This window comes from Oryzias melastigma, linkage group LG4, assembly GCF_002922805.2.
Source record: "Oryzias melastigma strain HK-1 linkage group LG4, ASM292280v2, whole genome shotgun sequence".
NCBI classification, from domain to species: Eukaryota; Metazoa; Chordata; class Actinopteri; order Beloniformes; family Adrianichthyidae; genus Oryzias; species Oryzias melastigma.
Window position 1 is genome coordinate 9,050,364 of NC_050515.1, and position 15,997 is coordinate 9,066,360.

At 36.6% G+C, this 15,997-nt stretch overlaps 1 protein-coding gene across 1 annotated transcript in view; it reads right to left on the bottom strand.

Annotated features, from left to right (window-relative positions):
• adgrl2a (adhesion G protein-coupled receptor L2a) overlaps positions 1-15,997 on the bottom strand; it is a 222,131-nt gene that overhangs the window by 153,430 nt on the left and 52,704 nt on the right. Inside the window, exon 2 of the mRNA XM_024278248.2 lies at positions 15,135-15,285. The gene's annotated coding sequence lies outside the window, so the exon portion shown is untranslated. The remainder of the gene's footprint in view (positions 1-15,134; positions 15,286-15,997) is intronic.

The window sequence follows — 15,997 nt, forward strand, 5'->3', positions numbered from 1 at the left end:
TTTTGTGCCACCCATTCATGGGACATGTGACACTTTACCCAGGGACCCTTGACACTCAGAAAAATGCAACATATTAAAAACCATGTAAAGACTTGAACTCAAGTGAGAATCACCCAGCAATAGTGAAACTTAGCTCAATAATTTCAGTTAAAAAATGCAATACAAGCTCTACTGTGAAAAACGAAATCGATGTTTTTACATTTCCTTGACACATGAAAGCAGCAGATTTAGTCTTGACAGCTTTTATTCTTTAAATACCATGTATTATATTTTTGTCCAAAAAGATGAGACAAACGAGATGTTTCTGCTCTTTTCCTGATAACTCACAAGATTTCTGTAACACAGCAATGAGACTCCCACTTTGGTGGCCATTTTTGTAAATGTCAATGTAAATGTAACTTTCTTAAAGAACTGAACTTTGACGAGGCATCAAACTTGCTGCTTTTAGGGTGGTTGACACAGTTTATTCTGCTTTGTAGAATGGTTGATTGTCAAATACAAATGAAATTGCTCAAAAACTAATTCTTGCTTTTTTTGTAAATCCACTGTCTGCACATTAAAATATTAACCAGTGGGATGTGGACGTATTATATTCCTGAAAACTCGTATTCTTTCCTTTCTTTTGAAGTTATAGTAACCTTTTCCATATTCAAATAAAGAATACTGTATCATTAAATGGTAGCTTTTAGCAATGTTCTCTACAAAAGGTAATGTCCTTTTATGCTATATGAGCTGCAGGCAAGTCTAACCATGAAAAGTGAACACATATATATATATAAAAAACTGTCAGATAAATGATTATGGTAATAAGAACCATAATCCAAAATACTGGATACGGTTTTATCAGCACAGATACGGCGTTTTCCTAAGGTCAATGCTCCGCTGCTGCAGTTTCTTTCCCCAAATTCTTAGGAAATATTTCATTAAAGGGTCTGCCTTAGACATTGTTTTTCAGAACAGTAAAATACAACAAAAGTTTTGTTTGACTTTGCGAATTTGTTCTTGTTTTTCAGATTGGAGCACTGACTTGTTATGATGAAAAACTACATTTTCACTATGAATGTTCAGTGAATGACTCAGTTGTGTCCCAGGCTGAAGACCAAAAGGACTTTCAGAATAGGAAGTGTTCGTCATATTCTGCAGGACAGTGACTTTAAATTATTTTCCCCACAGCAGTGGATGAAATGTGTTTACCAACTCACAAAAACATATTTGAATGTCAAACAAAGAAATCCCTGACTCTTGGTTTCTAGGATGCAATGTGCTTTGCTTAAAATACAAGCAATCTTTTCAGTTGTGTGTTGCTGCTCACTGTGTGCGTCCTCACATCTTTTTGGGAAATAAAAATATGTTGGATGTTGTGTACATTGCTTAATGCTCATTGAATTTTTGTATTGAGTTCAGCCTGCTGAGCTGGACTCTATTCAGAGATGAAGTGTCCTGTGCTACAGCTGAAAAAACCCAATATTGAACCAAGCTAATATGTATTTCTATTGGTAAACTGAAGCTTTGTAGAAGCCCTTGACTTGATTACATCATTCTTTATTCAGCATTTCATAAAGGGGGTCTGGAGGCCTCCAGATGCCAAGCCAAAAAAAAAAAATCCAATATTTTTGAGTTGCAGGCAGACACAATCAAGAATAAAAGAATGAAAACTGGTCATTTATTTTGGAATTACATCCTCAATAAATTAGGTTATCTGAAATAAAACAGGCACTGTTGATTCCTGTTACTGTCAGTTCTTGTGTCATGTGGGAGGGGAGCTGTTGACCTCTGACTGGGCTTTAACTAACAAATGCAAATGACCGAATAATGACTGTTTGACTTTAGTTACTGATGGCTTTCACTCAGTGACAGAATGATTGACAACTTCTGCCGTGCTAAGACAATTAATTTGACATCACCCCATAAAGAGCTTGCTTTTTGTGATTCTGATCTACAACTCAGGAAGTGGGTCATTGCATTTCAGTGCAGAGCTGCTCACAAGTATTTGCAAGTCTCACTAAAGTGAATTTATTCTAGTAAAGTCCAATCAAATCAAATGCTAAAGTCTGAAAATCGTGAGTGTTTCTCTCATACTGTGTCTGTCCATAGGGTCTAGTACCATCAATCTACAAGATGGACTCTAGATAAAGTCAAGGAGGAGAGAAATCTGTGTTACCTTTCTGAAAATGTCTCAAATGTTTCTGATTACAAAACACTCTAAAGAGTTTATTGATAGCTAATCTGGATCTTGACAATGTAATTACAGGTAAACATGAATTATATTGGCAAACCTGGTATGTTTATAATGTAATAGTAGCTGCAGGCTCATGCAAGGGCAAAACAGTAAAATCTATAAACTATAACAAAGAAGCAATCTGGAAAAAAAGCTATGAAATGGTAATAACACAAATTTGAAAGGAAACAAAACATTTAGTTGACAACATTATAAGTTTAATGCTAACGTGAAGCTTAACAAGGTAGTATTGGTTAGTCGTCACTCTTGTTCAAGTGACATCGGACCAACATTTGGCATAAGACATACAATTAGTTGTTATATCTAAATTTTTTGTTTTATTTTTTCGACTTTGTATAAATAAAAGCAATTCTTGAGTCTATTAAAAACTAAGTCAAAACGCCTGTTTACATGTGGACCAAATATCCAATCAAATCTGTTTATTTGAGTCATTGGATTTAACAAGTAACATGTTGACAAGACAATCTGTTGGCCTTTATCTGGTAACGGCAGTTTTCTGATGAGATATCTGGGCAATAAATATAGATTTCTCACAAAAAATCCATAAACTGCCTTTATTAAATAAATTGTGTAGTTTTACATATTTGCATGTGTCTACTTGACAGAATCCAATAGACAGAAGTTACAAAACTTAATTGTGAGACTCAGTAGTGTCACAAACGTGCAGACAGCTGGTTCCACGTGCAGCAGGTTTATTAGTTCAGACAGGAACCAAGTACGGCTAAAAGACCATGAGCTAAAATCAGGGTCAGACAGGCAGGGGTCAATCACGAGCATGGGGTCATCCAAAGAGTGAGCCCAGGCACGGGTCAGGGCAGGCAGCAGGCAAGCAAAGATAAAGCAGGATTAGGTACAGAAGATCAGGTCCAGATATAAACGCTCGGTAATGCAAGTGGGGTGGGACAAAACAATACTTCGCACAGAGTGAGGCTCTGTGTGCTGATCAAGAAGCAGGTGGGTCATTGTCAGATTGGAGTCAGGTGAGTTAGAACTCTGGAGACTGGTCCTGCTAGTGGCCAGAGGCGGAGTCAGAGCTCTGACTGCTGACAGGTGGATGGTTTGTCCAAGGCAACAAATATTACTTCCTTGTAGACTACAGACCAGAACAGCAACAAAATGTTGTCCAATTTTTAGATATATTATTTCCCCTATTAGTAAAGCTAATTGTACACAGGTTTCCTAGAGGTTTCTTCATGTCAAACATTAGGACCAATTTCTCAGTCTATTTCCCATTTTATCAATTTATTCCCATTTTCAAAACTGTGGCTTCTTCAGAGTAAATTGGTACATAAAAACTGGCTCTCCAACTGTTTATTTACATAATTTGATCAAAATAATCATGGTCGAAAAATGTAAAACGTTTAACTGTATTCTTATACAGCGCTTTACTATCTTTTAAGAGGGCCCAAAGAGTTTTACAGTCACAGTTCCATTCACACACAGAGCTGGCTAACACTGGCACCAATCTAAAATCACCAGGAGCAATGTGGGGTTCATTGTCTTGCCCAAGGACACCTAGACACATGGGCAGGCAGGGCGCGAACCAAACGTGCAATCTTTGCACCAGAGATTGACTACTCTACTTCTGCACCACAGCCACCCCATATGTAGTTTCCCACTATAAATCAGACAATAGACTCAGTTGTAGACCAGGATTGTTTGATGACACATTTTCATAGTTAATTTCCATAAATCTGATGACTTCTAGTTATGTGGTTGTTTTCTTGATGAGTCCGCCATTGGTAGGTCAATATATATTGGGGGTAAGTTTGTATGAGAGCAACAAATAAGAAATTTATGGCCATGTTTAGAATTTCTATGACTATAAACATGTGTAAATGTGGCTTGTAGCGCAGAGAGAGTTTTGTCTGGTCAATTAGACAAGTAAAGTGTTGTATAACTACAGCCCCTTTTATCCCACAAGAGACAAAACTAAAAAGAAAAAATATACATATGTATCGAGAGGCTAAGATAAGACAACAGTCACTCGCAGACAAGCAAACAAACAACAAAGTAATCATTCATGTGAAGAGGGCTCACCAAAGGTGAGGACTGCGGAAATGAAAGTACAGTTAAAAATAAATCAAGAAGAGCAAGCCACAGCAAAACATCCCAGCATGAAAGACCATAACCACTATATCGCATGCCTGATAAGACAGCAGAAGCTTATCAGCCAACGGGTAATTTCAATTAAAAGGGGTTTTGCAAGACAAGTGGTTTAATACCTCTGAGGAAACCTGTCACCACAGGAGAGGTGGCAGCCTGCCTCCATGAGACAGAGACAGGAAGAAGAACCGTGTGCTGCATGAATGGCTGGACTTGGCCCCAGTAGCAGCACATGATGAGCGTTATTGTATTAGCTCCTCGCCAATCACATAATGAACTCTCTGTCAGACAAGACAAAAGTCTGACCACACCCCTGCAGCATGGTAAAAAGCTAGAAGAATGTGATCGTTGGGATTAAACGACGAAGGAGCCCTGAAGGGAGGCAATGGAAGGCCTTTTGCCAGGGAGAGATAGCAAGATTCAGAAGCTTAGTGTTGTCAAATGTTTTATTCAGCCATGACTGTGAGTGCTGCCAAACAGATTAGCCTGTTTACCAAAGGTTCTCATTTAAGAGATAAATCTTTAAATGTTGGCAATGAAGGGGCGAGATGAGGAGAGGGAGCACTCGTGTCACACAAAGAAGGTGGCATAACTCACCCAATGCAACGACAAAAGGAACTTAAAGGGGGGGAAAACAAAACTCTTCACCTAGCGGTGAGTTGTCAGAGTTAATGACTAGTGTAAACGGACTTTAGTCAATATGCTTCAGAAATACCTCAATCCCAGCATGAGGTGAGAATCAAACTTTCTTCACACCAAACAGGTTAAGCCATTACTGTACACTAAGATGAGGTTGGGCCGTGGGGGTGGAAGATCTGACTCCATTCTTTGTTGTAGCTCAGTGGAATTCTCTACTTCCTTAGTCCTTTTGTTCGAGTCTGTTGCAGTGGGGGCGATGAGGCTCCCTTGGGGATGTTCAGCTGTAGCAGTCCAATCTCACTGGATCTTTATTTTCAGTTTATATTAACAGAAAGTGTAATTTTTTTAGCAAAAGAAGCACAAAACTGCCAAACTGAAGAAAATAAAAGATGTGGGAAATACTTTGGTATTACTCCACCACTCACTACATAGTAACCATTTGCCAATTTTTTGTTCTGTCTACAATTCCAAATTTGACTGCCCTAGAAATCTCCCAGTGGGCATCAATGTTCACTGGATTAGCAATTATAGACCACAATGCATTGCATTTGAATGATTTTCCAGGTGGAAAAAAGTATTTTACACTTATTTTTTCATAAATTGTCCAAGTTTTCATCATCAAAACACAATGAATTCATAAACTGCCTTTGAAATGCTCCTATTTTCTAAGGTTTTTACTTTAGGAAATTATTATATTAGTATTAGGGCCACCATAAAAAGATCTAATAATTTTACAGGAACAAAATTGTAAATTCATAAAAAAAATTCGTGATTTTACTAGAAAAAAAGTTGTGTATTTATGTCAAAAAAGGGTAAAAAGCCATATTTTTACAAGAATAAAAATTTAAATTTATGAGAAAAAATTCATAATTTCATGAAAATAAAGTTGTAAATTCATGAGAATAAGTCGTGATTTTATTAGAGTAAAAATGTAAATTTATGAAAAAAAATACACCAAAATTTGTACAAGAATAAAGTTTAAATTTATGAGAAAAAAGGCATAATTTTACAAGAATAAATATGTAAATTCGTGAGAAAAAAGCTGACAAGTCTCCTTCATTTGTCTTGTAGGCCTACTTATTATAAATCGATGTTGACTGACTAAAAGAATTAGTATTTTCTTTTTTGTTAAACCAATGCTGAAGTAACTGCTTAAAATGCATTCTGTCTATAATATTGAAAGAAAAAAATATTGTTTTTTGTTGTTTACATTTTTCTTAGTAAACAGACCTTTGTATGACTTTAATCTTGTAAATTCTTAACTTATAAATTATATAATTTTTACTTGATTATTGTGAAATATTGACAATTGTACATCTATTCTCAGAAATGTATTATATATATATATATATATATATATATATATATATATATATATATATTTTTTTTTATGTATAAGGTGCAGAAGCTCTCAGGGGGTTGGGTTTCTGAAGTCCTGTTGGTTCTTCATTCAACCAGGACCGATGAAGAACATGAGAAGACAACTTCACACTTCGAGGGATGGAAGCGACAAAAGCAAAGCAAAACCACATCTTCACAAACCCCCACCATATATCATATTTGCCACCAAAAAAAGGAAAAAAATGGTGAGTATATTGTCTGAATTGCTTTTAAAATCCAGGGCACTAGTCCAGCACTATATAGTTTATTAGTGGTTAGGGAGTAGGGAGGGAATTTGGACATAGCCTTTGTCTCAAACCAGTCAACTTCCTCATATTTAAAAAAAAATATATATCTTTGCACATGGCATACTCATATAATATTTGCTTTTTTCCCCTGCCGTTTCTACATTAAACGCACGCACAGTTTTGGATGTAAAAACCTTAGTTTTTAGTTAACTTGTTAGAAAAAAAAAACCTTGCCAAGCATTCCACACCATTTCCAATTAATGATGCTGCTCTTGGCAGGGAAGTAGTAAATGACTACCAGGAGGGCTATTTTATATCCCATGATAAAGTATATACAGCTTCCGTTTCTCACTCAAGAATTGATAACTACAAGACCTTATATGACCCACTTTCTTGCTAATGAGAGGTCATCACACGCTGGGCATATCAGGGGAAAACGCTGTCATTTCTTTTGGGCCATTGTGTAGTGCTTTATTGACCTTAAGGGACAGCCCACATATTCCTGGCACGTGGCAGGTGTATGAGTATGGGACAAAACAGACAAACTACTGTAGGGCAGCTTTTAATGGAACCAGTGGGACCATGTCAGAATGCTCTATCCTTGCATGTGTGCCCCCCCGACGCACGGCAGTGTAACAGAGATAGAATAAATGCAACTGAGGCAACAAGCTGATGATAATGACATGACAAGGAGTGATTGGCAGAGAGCTGGGAGCTCCAAGCCCAAATGAGTGCCACATTTTTAGGAATATTTAGGGCTAAAAGTTTCATTTCTCCATCGACATTAGGTTGGAACCCAGAATGAACAAAACAAAGCAAAATCCCATGTGCCAGCTGTCTGGCTTGCTGAAATCAATAACTGTTCAAGATCAGAGCTGTAGAGTGAGTAAATCTCCAAAATGGCAAACATATGTCATGTAAAGACAAATAGATAACTTGCTTAGACCTGCAATAAACCACTGATGAAATCAAATAGATTTGAAGCAACTAACTGAGTGCATATTTCAAGTTGATGAGTTGTATGGAAGAGTTAAATATGGAAAACTAAAAATGAACACCAGCTTTGGCATGAATTAACAGAGAGCTGACTAACTGATTCATGAATATTCATGTCTGTTACTGAGTTTTAAAAGAGTACAGATTTAGGTATAAATCTAATTTACAGCATAAAAGGAAGAATTATTTAATTCAACTTTAATACATTTACTGCAATCTTCACTTTGTTCAATAAGTAATAAAAAAAAGTTAGCTAAAAACATACAAAAATTCTGAACGTCATAAAACACAAAGTAGAGCTCCATCAGAGATCCCTTCAAGACAAAGTGTGAACACCCTTCCTCTGAATCATGAAGCAACATACTGAAGTACACAAATGAAAAGTGTTTCATTCTTCCTAGACCATAAGTTAATAAAAAATCCACTCTGTTGGCACCAGACTGTCTGACACAAACTCAAATTGATTCATAATTGAGTTTGTATAGATTTTTATCCAGCTTTTGCTGGTTACATTAAGGCTTGACTAGTCTCATTTTGCAGTGAAGTGTAGAGCAAATGCAACCCGTGCTCGGGGCTCACTGTACATCGTGCATCGCAATAGGTTGCTTAAAAAATAACAAGCTTTGGAAGGTATTTTTGTCTCTTTCTTCTCATTAGTGAACAATTGCAAAATGATACATTTGAAGTTTCTATCTTCACAAGATTAACCTCTATTTGTATTTCCAATTGTAAACAATACATTAAAAATCATTCATTCCAAATATTCGCCTTATTTAGTAAATCACAAATGCAGGTATTATTAAGGTTGAAACTATGATACTCAATCAAATCTGTGCTTTTTACAAATCACTATAGTCAATAATTTAAAAGTGCAAAATATATATGCTTCCTAAAATAGCCTTTTCTCTCAATTTTCTTTAAATATTTTCTTTTCTTGTATCACAAAAATAAGTCCAAATAAGCCACAACTCACTTACAGATACATACTGCAGTAAGGTGACTCATAAACCCCTGTTACAATTCCATTTTTTCCCACTTTCCACACCTTGTCACCAAAAGCAAATGAGTTCAAACAACCAGATTTCAGGTTCACCACAGGGAGGGTGTAAAACTTCATGTCATTTCCCATGTAATTAACTCAGCAAAGGCAAAAAGCAAAAAAAAAAAAAAAAATGATTAGGAGCCAAAAGATGAACAGCAAAACAGACTCTTTTTTGTTACCCCAATGGTCTCTTCTGTGCCTAGTAATTTAAACTCTCCCTGAGTGGCTTACATTTTTTTCCACCTTTGTAACCCTCTCCTGAGGTAGTTACAGAGGTTAACAAAAAAAAAAAAAACAAAAACACTGCGAGTACATGAGCCAGAATGGCTAAACTAAATGGCTTGAACTAACTTGCTGGCTTAGTGTGAACCACCAAAACAAACTGTAACAGGTTTAAAAAGAGGTAATACCCAGCGAACATTTCAATGTGGGCCCCATATAGATTACCTTGGGGCTGAATTGGAGGGCCCCAGGTGGGTTTGTCTGTGGGTTCCATGGTGGCCCCATCTGGGTTTGCCCACACCGGCTTAAGTGGGGACTCAGTGGTCTGGGTCCCTACGCTGACCAGCCACCCAGTGAACGGCGTAATGAGCTCCGCTGTCCGGCGAACCAGACTACTGAGTCCCCACCTAAGCCAGTGTGGGCAAACAGATGGGGCCACCATGGAACCCGCGGACAAACCCACCTGGGGCCCACCTATTCAATCCAAAGGTAAACCATATGTGGCCCACATTGAAATATTCACTGGGTATATATATATATATAAAGACATGCTGCGACAGACTGGTGACCTGTCCAGGGTAAACTCTGCCCGAGTATATATATATATATATATATATGTGGGCAAACAGATGGGGCCACCATGGAATCCGCGGACAAACCCACCTAGGGCCCACCAATTCAACCCAAAGGTAAACCATATGGGGCCCATATATATATGCTGCAAAAGACTTGTGACCTGTCCAGGGTAAACCCTGCCCGGGTGGCATATTCGCTGGGTTTATATATACTGTATATATATATATATATATACATATGCTGCAAGAGACTTGTGACCTGTCCAGGGTAAACCCTGCCCGGGTGGCATATTCGCTGGGTTTATATATACTGTATATATATATATATATGCTGCGACAGACTTGTGACCTGTCCAGGGTAAACCCTGCCTTCGCCCATCAGTAGCCGGGCACTCCCGCGACCCCCAAAGAGACAAACCGTCCAAGAGGATGAATGAATGAATATATATATATATATATATATATACATTAAAAGTTGAGCATGTCATGCAGAATTGTTGGATGCACAGCTTCTCTGTAAAATCACCAACCACGATTTCCCAAAATCGCTTCATCCGTAGCCACTCCTACATAGCTTGCCGCACCATGGCTTGAATAAGACGTCAATGTGTCCTTTGATAGATGGTGATGGCTGCTAGAGCCGTGACAGAAATTTAAACGTATATGCTCTGAAACAGAGTATTGTTCACATCTGTTGTCGTGTTTTTGAATGACTTATCAGCATAACTATGATTTCATGGAAATATTGTTGTTGCGAAATTGTATTTTTTCAACATTTCTAGAACTTCAATAAAGTTTTGCGCATGTGTGTCATGGAAATGCAGCTACTGATAAAAAAAGTCTGTAATGTCTTAAAAACAACTCTTTTCTCAATCCCAAAATGTAGCCATAGGTTAAGTGTAGAAGTTCCTTACACTTTGACAGTTGTTGGCATGTCTCTTGATGTGTGTGCTTTGTAATTAAGAAGCAGGCAGGTCATTCATCAGACAGTGCTGTCCATTCAGTCCTCAGTGGGGCCCGTCATATAAGTCTTAGTGCAGTTCTGATCCATGGTCAGTCTTCAGTCAGACAGCCATCTCCTACTGTGATGAAAAAATGACTAAGTTTAGGATTTATGGACCATCTACAACAGACCCCAACGTCTCCACAGGGAGGGCATAAAACACTGAAGAAAACAGAGTGTGAGGAGAAACACATGCATTTGTCTTTTATAGCTCTGTGCACTGATAATGATGTTTGATTTTCCATTATGTTCAAATGAAAGGTGAAAAGGACTCAAGGCTGGGAATTCAATGTCTTGACCCACTGCTGGAAATGCCCCCATTTCTAATGTAAACTTCCAGGGGGGTTTAGCCCATATTTCTAATAGGATGAGATGCCATGAAAAAAGCCAGGTCTCTAAGGTTCTCATTAAGTCAGAAAACAATATTATTGTTTTCTGCAATCACCAAGATCCACTTAATGTTTTCTTACAGTTGAGCTATAGGCTACTTTATCATTTTTTATTTTCATTTAACAGTAAAATAAAACGTGTGGCCCAATGCATCTTCAGCTGTAAAAGGTAATTGAGCTGCCATCTTTTACACATCCTTCTTTTAAAATGACTTTGAAGAATCATGTGCATATTTAAATAAGGGTGTGTGTGATATGCATTGACAGTGCTTCATTAAAATACTAAATTATTCCCATTTCATTTGGTGGAATCCTTGGAGCTGTATTTATTGGTTGTGCCTGGCAGTTCAGAAGAACATTAATAAAGCTCACCAATATCACTCAGCTTGAGGGATAATTAGGTAGGTAGCCCTTCCTTAAGTAAATGCTATATATGACATACATTCTTTTAATAAGCTAAATATGACTTTAAGATGTGAACTCCTTGAATCTACATAAGTCACAAGAGAAAAACAAAACATTAATTAAAATGATTAAAATACCTATAATGTTTTTATTCATTTAGAGACTCAAGGTCCAAATATAAACACCACCATATATAAAAGATAGTGAAACATAAAAGACAGTCGCATAGAATAAAATTACCAGTAAAAGTACCATTAAGTGTTAAACAGGATGTACAAAAGAGGAAACTTTAAAAAAAGAAAAATGAAATCTAAACCAGTATATCCAAATTGGGGATTGGTAGTTATGAAGAAAACTAATTTTACTAATTTTTACTAATTTTTAATTTTTACTAATTTTTTTTACTAATTTTTACTAATTTTACTAATTTTACAAGTTAAACTAAAACTAGTTAAAAATTGTCAATAAAAACATAGAACGAAGAAATATAAACATCATCAAAGCATTGGCAGTCAAGATATTTTTAACTATTAACAATCTGAGGTCAAAAGCAATTTAAAATTTACTAATTTGCATTGGAAATGAACGGGGTGCCTTTTAAGTCAAATATCTTGACATGGAGATTTCAACCAACCAAATGTCTGATTCTTACCAAAAACGGCTAGAAAATTTGGTTAATTGTATTATTTTAAGCTTTAAATAACTTGAAATGTCTTACAAGTCAAGTATATTTTATTTTATTGAAAAAATAGTAAGAATAAACCAAAGAATGTAGTAGTTCTTCAATAAATAATTAAAGATAATGGTTGAACATTTCCAGAATATACTGAATAGACCCAGTAAGTGGATTTTACTGGGTCACGGAACATCTACTCTAGGAGGTGACTAAATGTATCTAACCAGATATTCTATCTAAATTAGCTGAGTGCAGCATCTACAAATGCAAAGTTGTCATCTTTTGTTCATTTTTGTGAAAATCATAACTTTTCTGGAGTTAAAGATAAAGGAAATGATAATTTCATGTCAATATAAAGTAAACTCCTGATTTAAGTTTATCAGCATGGACAGTCTACGAACCATTTGAGGAAGAAATCCAGTCCCGAGTGAGTGAGAGGTGTTATCCAAACCCTAAAAAAGCTTAAAATAGATTTATAACAGGGATGAATTTTGTATTATGAAATTTTAATGATAAGCTATATGCTAAATATGAAAGCGAAACAGAGATAAGAGCTTAATATGGAAATAAGGCAGGATCCTCTGAACATCTACCGAGTCACGGACATGGAGAGAAACTTCACCTCATTAATGACAGTAAAGATGTAAAGCAATTAAGATTAAAGAATAATGTTTTAAAGTTTTATTTAAAAGTTGTAATATAACCAACTTGTTTACATTGGTGCTTTAGTCTCCGTTTTGGCCCGGAGGCTGAAAAAAGCAAAAGTTAAATGTGTGAAATTTGTTCGCCACGAATAACCCATCCACCGAGGGAGCTGCAGTCACAGCCCAATTCAAGCTTTTATGATGAATGTCAAACACAGAGGCGTTGGATCTGTTCTGAGTTTTTGGTGTGACATAAATGTAGATTCAAACCCCACAATCTGGCTTCCTGTGCGTATAAGTATAGTGATGCAGTGCTGAGCCACTTTTGTGAAAAGGAAGTTACCCATTCAAGGCAAAAAAATTGTGGTAAAACACAAACCTTTTTCTATTTTACTTTTTTTTTTTTTGCTGATAAAGCATAACTGCTGTGTAAAAGTGACTTATTAATAGGGTCCCGGATGAAGTCTCGCTGATGGAACACATTTGGTGTGAAATCTTAAAGGTGGTAAACAGTCTCAGTAAAGTGTGCAAGTCTTAACAGAAGTAAGATCAGAGACAGCTGGCCTGGTAGGAGTACAGTAAACCACCAGTTGGTATCGTTAAATTGTGTCTTTCTAAAAAAAACACACACACACCGTGCTTTACATTTGTGCTTTTCTTTAAACTGTTGAAACAAAACGTGGAACAACACTTTGCTGAGTTTTGCAAGTTTGCAGGGGTAGAAAACACCAAACTTGTTACTAGTTGTGCTAAAAAAGGGATATTAACAACTATTTTTACATGAAGGCAATGTGTTTGCAGGGAACATTGTTTAATAGAAGCCTCAAGAAAGGAGCAGAATTCTATGGGAGACCACCGCTTGATTAAAGTTGCAGCATGTTCAGCTTGTGAATGCAAGTCAAATAACTAAAAATAACTAAACAATTGTCAAATAGTAACCGATTAAATTTGTATTATTACAAGGAAAATAGAAAATATTATAAATCAAATAAAATGTATTTAAAACGGATCATGTAAAAACAAACCTGTGACAGCTGTTATTTTTCTGTCCTTAATGGAAAATGTTGACAAAAATCAAAGTCTAGTGTCAAGACACCATATAGCAAACTATGTATTTATTTGGAATTTTAAAAAAAGTAAACTTGTATAGAACATATTTATATCTGCAACACGTTGAGAAGTTTTAATATATCCAAAGATAAATATCTATTAGGATATGGAGTATGAGCAGAAGGAGAGGCAGAAACCATCATCACACCAAGCAAGGCAACTAAAACCTCTGCAGAGAATGGAAGGATATACAACAGGGGTGTCAAACAGACGGCCCCCGAGCCGCATCCGGCCCCCCAGATGGGTTAATCTGGCCCAGTCACGAAGAGAGAAAATATAAAGAAAAAAACAAAAAAGAAAGTGTCTAGCCTAGCCAACAACTGGTTTGCTGCAACACTTTTAGCTCAGATTCTCTCTCATCTTTTTACTTTTATTCTCTTCGAGGTTTGGAAGCGGCTCTTCTCTGCACTGCAACTCAAATAAATGGGCTCTGGCAGCAAATGTCTCATCCCTGTAATCAAAAGCATCTACACACTGATAATGGCATCAGTTTGTGTATATGTAAGACTGTGATCACAAAACTATGTGGTTAGGTTTGATTAGAATCAGTATGACTTTTTGTAAACATGCAAACATTGTGTGACGTCCCTGAAAAAAATAAAAAAATACAAACGCTCCATAAAGGTTGACACAATGCAGACAATGAGACGAAAAGTAACCTTTGTAGAGATCTGTAGCTTTTACTTTCTTCACAAATGTGGCGGTTATAAAACCAGTCACCACATATGATAAAAATTAAAAAATATAGCAGAAAAAGAAGTAAATGCAAACAAAAAAGAAGTGATGGTGACACATATCCGCTTAAAGACGACAGTTAAACAAAAAGATGGATCGTGAAACAGCAGTATGGCACTGAGACCCTTTTTTCCTGTGAATGAATGTACTCCCTGTGTGATGCACGGTTGGAGTTTGTGGACTCAGTTTGTCAGCATACTGACAAATGCATTAAATCTGTACATAATTTCTCTTTGAATAATTTTGCTTTGCTTTTTGTAAAGAAAAAATAAGTGCCCGAAGCTTTCTGGGTAATCTAAAAAAGTCAAACACATGGATTTGTGAATAAGTAAATGTGTTTAGGTTCATTTTTATCCTTTTAAGTGATATTCTTGTGAATTAATTCATAATATTCAGGTCTTTTGGTGAGATTGGAACAACCATAGCTACCACAAGCTCCTCATGCATCCTAACGTTATGCATGCGTAGAGTGCAAGCTCTCTTTGATATACCACTTCTAATCATTCATCCATCCATCTGTCCATTTTTATCCACTATCACGAAAGGGATCACATGGCACCAGGCTGAGCTCCGATCCCAGACTTCTTTCTCCACAATCATCTCCTCCAGCTCATCAATGGGGATACTGAGACATTCCCAGCACAGCCGAGAGATATTATTTTTCCATTAAGTCCCCGGAGTCCCCGGTCTTTCTTGGAACTCTTTGTAGAAAATCTCTAACATACCTCTACTATCAGGAGTCTGGAAGACATCCCCACCAGATGCCCGAGCCACCTGAACAGGTTCGTCTTGGTGTGGAAGAGAAGCAGCTTAATGACGACATCCTCTGGGTAGGGACAGTTCCTCGGCTTGTTCCTCAGGGTGGCCACAGGCATCCTTTAAGAGAAGGTCAACATACTTGTATTAGCCGTGTTATTCTTTAGGTAGTTAAGATGAACTCATGACCAAAGGCAATGGTTGAGACTGTAGATGAGGCAGCTGGAGATTCAACTCAAAGAAAATGTCCTGATACCATTTTGAATCAACACAATGTAGTTGTTGCCTTTAAAAAAAACACAAAGATTACATGCCCAAATATTAACAAAAGTGATAAATTGATTAAACATTCCATGATAAAAAGCAGATTACTTCCTTGTAATCTATATATTTATTTTTATCTAGATGTGTTTTTTTAGGAGGAACAGGACATTGTATACTTATGAAACAATAAAATAACAGTAAATATGCCAGATTATAGCCTGAAGCTGCAGTCCTCTTACAGGTTGATGTTAAATATATAAAACAGTCAACTACGTAGAATGCACATATATAAAACAAGCAATCAACAATATACAAAATGGTCTTATTATCCAAAACAAGTGGATGGATATTAGCATAAGAGCAATGTCTACCAATAAAATGTTTGTACAAATTCCTGGTTATGTGACAGTGGATATTTGAGTATCTTGTGACCACCGTATCGAAACTCTTTAGAAGGTGGAAAATCTTTGAGAAATAAGGTGTTTAAAAATTTCGAGCCTTGAAATGACAGTACATTTTGATAATAAAAAACATTTAACCAAACTATAGCTCATAGTAAGTCGCTCAA